Source organism: Otolemur garnettii, unplaced genomic scaffold (assembly GCF_000181295.1).
Source record: "Otolemur garnettii isolate 467f Iridium unplaced genomic scaffold, OtoGar3 scaffold00063, whole genome shotgun sequence".
Classification (NCBI taxonomy): Eukaryota; Metazoa; Chordata; class Mammalia; order Primates; family Galagidae; genus Otolemur; species Otolemur garnettii.
The window spans coordinates 10,028,523-10,034,082 of record NW_003852458.1 but is presented as its reverse complement, the minus strand read 5'-3'; the positions used below and the strand labels follow the sequence as shown (position 1 = coordinate 10,034,082).

Sequence of the window (5,560 nt, the reverse complement as noted above, 5' to 3'; positions counted from 1 at the left end):
GATTTCATACAGATAATTCCATGCGGGTTTCATACATATATACATATATACTTTATTTATATGTAAATGTGTATGTCCATATGTACACATATACATATATTCACACTCACACATACATATAAGTATACACACAGGTTTCTGAAGAAAGAAGTCTTACTACAATTTGGCTTTTTTGGGACAGTGAAATTGACAATGCAGTTTCTTCTTTTCTTTTTTATTTATTTTTATTTATTTTTTATTTTTGACAATGCAGGTCCTTGCTCCACCAATCCCAGAAAATTAAATGGTGCTTTAAAAAATGCAATTCCCAAATCTGCTGCCTTTCTTCCTTTAAAAAAAAGAGATTAAACAAAGCTTTTCTTCCAAAGTCGATAGACTTAATTTCATCTGGCACCTCTGCAAAGGTGTAAAAAATTTTGAAGTGGATTAGAAAACAATGCCATGATATGGCTGCTTGACACTGTTCCAGTGTCACCACCTCCACAGCCTATCTGTCCATGGTAGCTGCACTGTCCGATATCATTGGTCACAGGGGCCATGCCATATGCACTGGCCCATTGCCCTGGGTGAGGCTGGTTACCATAGTCTGGTACATGCTTGAAGGGATCTGGACCAGGCTATTAGCATCTTGGACTCCAGTAAGTGCTCCAATGGCTGCTGTGGTTTCCCCAGACCAGATGATCTGTCCCCTACCTTGTAAGGTGGTTTCAGCCAGGGTGGTGACAGCATGGTCAGCAGCTTTGCTGTTAAGTGCCATGGTGACTGTAGCTCCCTGTTGCATCTCCTGAGAAGCTGCCACTGTGGTCTCTGCCAATGATGCCACTGTCTGGGTGACCTCTGATGCTTGCGTTGTCTGGATGGTCATCTCACCTCCCTGTAACATAGCCCAATTTTGTTCCACCTCTCTGTCAGCCACAGCAGAATTCTCTTGGGCAACAGTGACTGTGGTTGGTAATTGTGAAGCATCAGCCAATGTGGCTACTGTCGCACCTGTACCAACCTGGATAAGTGAGACAGTGCCATCAGGGTTACTAAAGGTCTGCACTACAGTATGTGATGGTACAAGATGGGCTATACTGTGTGTAGTTGTGGCCTGTGTTTGCTGATCTTCGAAAGAATACAAAAGATCTTCTCGCCCATGCTGTTTATAACAGTTTTTAACTATGGTCCGTAGTGCCTGGGTCCATGGAACTCTCTGCTTTTGCTCTTCTGTGCGAACATCACTCCGGACATTTGCCCACGGGATATCTTCAGGCCACCAAACAGGCTTGCAACTTTCTTTCCCCCAGCCTGGTTTCCCCCGACCTGTGGAGTACTTGAGCATCTCTGGGATAAATGCCCGCAGCTGGGCCTGGGTCATCTTGTCCACTGAGACTGGAATCCCATCGATGGTAAGAGGTGGCAGTTCTGAGTTAACCTCCTGTGGCGCAGGGGCGTGTTTTGCCAGAGCACAGTCCAGGTCTTCCAAAATCATACTCTTGTACTTACCCACCACATTCTCCAAAGGTGCTGCACCAAACACTTTAAAGACAGGGTCGGGTTTAGAGGGTGAGATACAGAGGACAATAGCTTGCTGTCCAACTCGAGTGGTATATTCATCTAATGTGGCGCGAAGTTTCCGAAGCAAACGCGTTTGCTGCCTTTTCCGGATAGAAGGATTAGACTCAAACACATGAGGCCGTTTCCGTTTCTTTCCTGTTGCCACAGCAGCAGCAGCAGCCATTCCCACAGGACCTGCGGCAGCCAGATGAGCCGTCACTTCATCAGCTGCTGTGGAGTTGAGGTTATCTGAATCATCATCAGAGGCGCCCTCGGGGGAAGACGGTGAGTCTTCATCAGCACTCAGGATACTGTGCTGGGTGTAAGTGGCCACGTGGACCTGCTGTTCTTGTTGGGCCACTGCATGGGCGTCTATGGTAGCCATGTGTTCAGTTTGTGTCACTCCGTGTTCCCGGATGAAGAGTTACTCAGAGCGGCTGCGGTACCGTGGGCCGCCCCAGCTCCTCGCAGCCTCCTGCCACCAGCCGCAATGGCGAGCGCTGCCGCCTTTGCTGCAGCCGCTGAGCCAACTAGATACTATAAGCCCAAATGATTGGATTTCATCCAGATGATTGGATTTTATGTTAATATCATTGACTCCCTCTTCTGAAGCAATTATCTCCTAAAATTAAAGTTACCACCCGCTTTATTTTTTTTCTATTTTCTTTTCTCTTCTCCCTCACCTCTCACTCCCCATTCAACAAAGTCTCACTCTGTTGCCCAGGCTAAAGGGAGGCGGCTTCAGCCCAGCTCACAGCAACCCGAATTCCTGGACGGAAGCGATCCTCCTGATTCAGTCCCAGGAGTAGGTGGGAGTCCAGTTGTGTGCCGTCAAGCCCAGCTAATTTTCCTTTTCTACTTTTAGTAGAGGCAGGATTTCCTTTTTGCACAGGCTGGTCTAGGACTCTGATCTCAAAGGATGTACCCACCTAGGCCTTCCAGAGTGCTAGGATCACAGGCATGAGCCACCATAGGGCACATCACTCAGTTTCCTGATACCTAGTTAGGAATGCCCAAGAGACTTAAACAGTATAAATCCGCAAATGCCAGCAATTTCTGAATCCCAGATACTCTGTCCCATCAGGACTCAGAGGCGATGGAGCAGCACCTTCTCTACTGGCAGCAGCAGGCCAGGGATTTAAAAAGCGGGGCCCCAGGCCCCCAGTACGCTTAGCCTTGAGCTCCACAGGGCTGGCCTCTCCCTTTCTATCCCAGCCAGTGCTAGCTGTCCTGGGACAGTCAAGAGTTCAGTTCAGACCTGCTTTCTATCCTCTCCAGGATTCTTTTGTTCAGGAAACTGTCACTTTCTTAGGGCACAGAGCACTTTTTCTTCAGGGCATGACTCAGGGAGTGCCACAGGCCCTCTAGGAGAGAGAAATGCCCTAGAGTAGCCAGACAACCCCAGTCAGTGGTTCCAGAACCTGAGCCTGAAACTTCTAACTGGAGAGTGTCAGCCTAGTACTGTCCCCTGGAGCCTCCCTTGAATGTTGCAAGGCTGCTGGCAGCGAATTCTCCTGATTTGGGCTGGAAGCCCTAAAGCCGACTACCTTGCTCACATTTGCAGCCAGGATCACTGAGATTTCCAGAGATCCTCCCAAAACACTTGTTCAAATGCGATACAAGAACTCTCTGCCTTTCACAGTGCTTTAATCATTTTCTTTTGCCTTCTCAATAAAATTGTCCAAAAATATAAAATTCTCCTCTATTATGTGTGTCCCTGGCATGACTATTGGGGAAGGAAGAGGCTTAGAATGGGTGTAGCTGGGTGCTGGTGCCCGGACTGGCTGGGGGGCCTCAACACCAATTGTATTTTGGGTTGTAGGGAGGGCAGTAGCCTCTCCAGTACGCCCTGGCCTCCAGGAGGTGAGCTGGTGGTTCACTTGCAAGCTCTCAGCAGTCAGGCAGCAGCCCTGAGAACTTGGCTCAGGAAAAGCTCCTTGTGGGTTGCTCAGACCCTCATTCCCAAGTGCTTGTCAGGGGCCCACCTGTCACCTTCAAGTTGCTCTACAGCTTTCCTGCATCTAGTCTCCAATCACACCTACAATCTTCGGGTTCCAGGGACACATAGCTTCTCTCTCCCTCAGGTTCAGACAAAGTCCCAGGAAGAACTGCTTCTATCTTAAGAGTCTCCATATCCTAGATTGCCAATGTGTACAATGGAGCTTACCTGTGGGAAGAGGGCTGGGGTGGAGGGCAAAGGCAGTGGTGAGGTGGACATCAGAAATCCAGCCACCTGGGCTGGGTAGTGGGCTTTATGTGCTCTGCTAATTGAATCCACTTACCTTCCTGCCATCTCTACTCACTCGGTGGCTTTCCCTGGCACCCTACCTCTCATTAGAAAGAGGAATTGAATGATATTATCCATCTTGGGGGAGTCAAAACCTATGACCAGAGGAAATCAAGGTCAGAAAGTAGGAAGAACAATTATTCTGAGGATCCTTCTCCTGAGATTTCTCTGGAGTGAGAAAATTCCTGGGAGTTTTGTTAGACACCACCCTGGGCTCTGCCTTCCCCCTCTTCCTCAGTTAGGATTCCCTGGGCTCATTCTGTCAGTGGATGCTGTCACTGGGTCACTATATGCCTCATGTCTGTAGTGATTGGCAAACTATTATTCTAATTCCTGTCTTATACCACAGGAGGATATTTCTGGTTTTCACTGTCAAAAGGACCTCCTGCCGTTTTCCAGAAAATGATGGCATGTGAAAGACTGTGTTTTGGGGATGCTGATATGTCATTATTTAAAGTCCTTCATATTTTTACTTAGCTTTTATTTCTCAGGAAGTTTATGTAGTAAAGAAAATGCATATGCATGGGAAGTAAATTATTGTTTAGGGTGAGAGTAATGAGTTACACAACAACAGAAAACTACTATGTATGTACGCCGTGTGTTTAACTTATTCCATATTGCCAAATGGTTTGCCAGAGCGGCTTCATGTCTTGTTACATTCGCGCCAGCACTGTGCAAGATCCATTTGGTGCTCCTCTCACCAGCTGTTGATATTGACAAAATTTTTATCCTAGCCATTCTAGCAAGGATGTGAAGGTATCTAATCATAGCTTCATTTCCATTTCTTTCATAGCTAATGGTGACCATCTTTTCAAATGCTCATTGTCTTGTGTGGTTTTTTTTCTGGTGAATTATCTGTGTACCTCTTTTCCCACATTCTAATTAGAGAGTTTATTTTCTTACTGTTGAGCTTAGAGAGTTATTTGTATAATATGGATATAAACCTTTTGCCAGATGTGTAACTTAGTGATATATTATCCCAATCTGTGGCTTGAATTTTCATATTCCTAACAGGGTTTTGCAAAATAAGTTTTAGATTTGATGAAGTCCAATTTATCAATTTCCTGTTGGATGCATGTTTATGTTGTGCCTAGGAATTTTTTGCTTAATCCCCAGTCTCCAGGATTTCTCCCTATATTTCTTTCTAAAAGGTTTATTCTTTTATATTTTACATATAAATCTACAATCAGCTTGTATTCATTTTTGTACAAGATGTGGAGGTTAGTGTGAGAATTTTTATTTTGCTTTGTTTCTGTGGTGGGGCTATGAATGTCTAATTGTTCCAACAGCCAGTGTTAAAAAGACGGTTCTTACTCTATTGAACTCCTGTCACGGGCTTATCAAATGAATTTGCCATACCTGGGTGGTCTATTTCTTTACCCTTTATTCAAGTCCGTTCCTCTATGTGTCTAGCTCTTCATCAGTACCACACTGCCTAAATTCCTGTACCTATAATGTCTTTAAGTTAAGTTGGGTGACCCCTTCATCTTTATTCTCTTTCAAAATTTTGGCAGGAAGAGAAATTCAAGTAGTCTGAGTTCTCATTTATAAATGGGACCTAAAACCTGTATGCTCATTAACATAAAGGGTGGAATATTAGACATTGGAGATCCCAAAAAGTAAAAGAGTAGGAAGGAATTGGGAGGGCTCAAAAATTAGCTAACGTATATAATGTATACTATTGGGTGATGGGTTGTCATTGTTTCTATTCTTTCTTTCTTTTTTTTTTTTTTT

General features: G+C 45.2%; 1 pseudogene; it reads right to left on the bottom strand.

The window, feature by feature from the left end:
• Positions 1 to 526: 526 nt before the first annotated feature.
• On the bottom strand, positions 527 to 1,963 carry LOC100967102 (annotated as a pseudogene).
• Between the last annotated feature and the right edge of the window lie 3,597 nt (positions 1,964 to 5,560).